The following is a 626-nucleotide window of genomic DNA, read 5'->3' as shown; positions in this document are numbered from 1 at the left end:
CTCTGTTTTCGGGGCGTCTGTGCTGGAGGGCTATATGCTGAGGAACTCTGTGCTGGGGAGCTCTGTGTTGGGGACTGTGCTGGGGGGCTCTGTTTTCGGGGCGTCTGTGCTGGAGGGCTATATGCTGAGGAACTCTGTGTTGGGAGCTCTGTGGTGGGGGAGTCTGTGCTGGGCTGCTTTGCGCAGAGGCTGTAGGCAAGCCTCTTGGGGAGCCTCAGCCAAGATGCCTGCAGAGGCCTGAGCCAGTGTGAAGGGTCACCCTTGGCTTGGGTCTTGGGACTGGATCTAAGAAGAGGAAAAGGGAATCATCCCCCTGGACTTGGGTAGAGACATGATGCCCTGGGAGTCTCCCACCCCGGGAGTCAGAACCCTGGCTGCACTCTGCCCCACGTCCTGGCCCCCACGCTGAGGTGCCTCTTCGGCCCTTGTAGCTCCTGTACCCGCCCCACAGATGCGAGAATGTAGCAGGCCAGGTCTCACTAACACAGGCCTCCCTAACATAACAATTATTTCAATGCAGAGTGGTTAAATATTAAAAGCTAGGCTGTGCAGGAGCGGTGGCTTACACCTGTAATCCCAGCACTTTGGGAGGCCCAGGCAGGTGGATCACCTAAGGTCAGGAGTTC

The sequence above is a fragment of the Mandrillus leucophaeus genome, unplaced genomic scaffold (genome assembly GCF_000951045.1).
Source record: "Mandrillus leucophaeus isolate KB7577 unplaced genomic scaffold, Mleu.le_1.0 Scaffold78, whole genome shotgun sequence".
Lineage (NCBI taxonomy): Eukaryota > Metazoa > Chordata > Mammalia > Primates > Cercopithecidae > Mandrillus > Mandrillus leucophaeus.
This window is presented reverse-complemented; position numbering follows the sequence as displayed.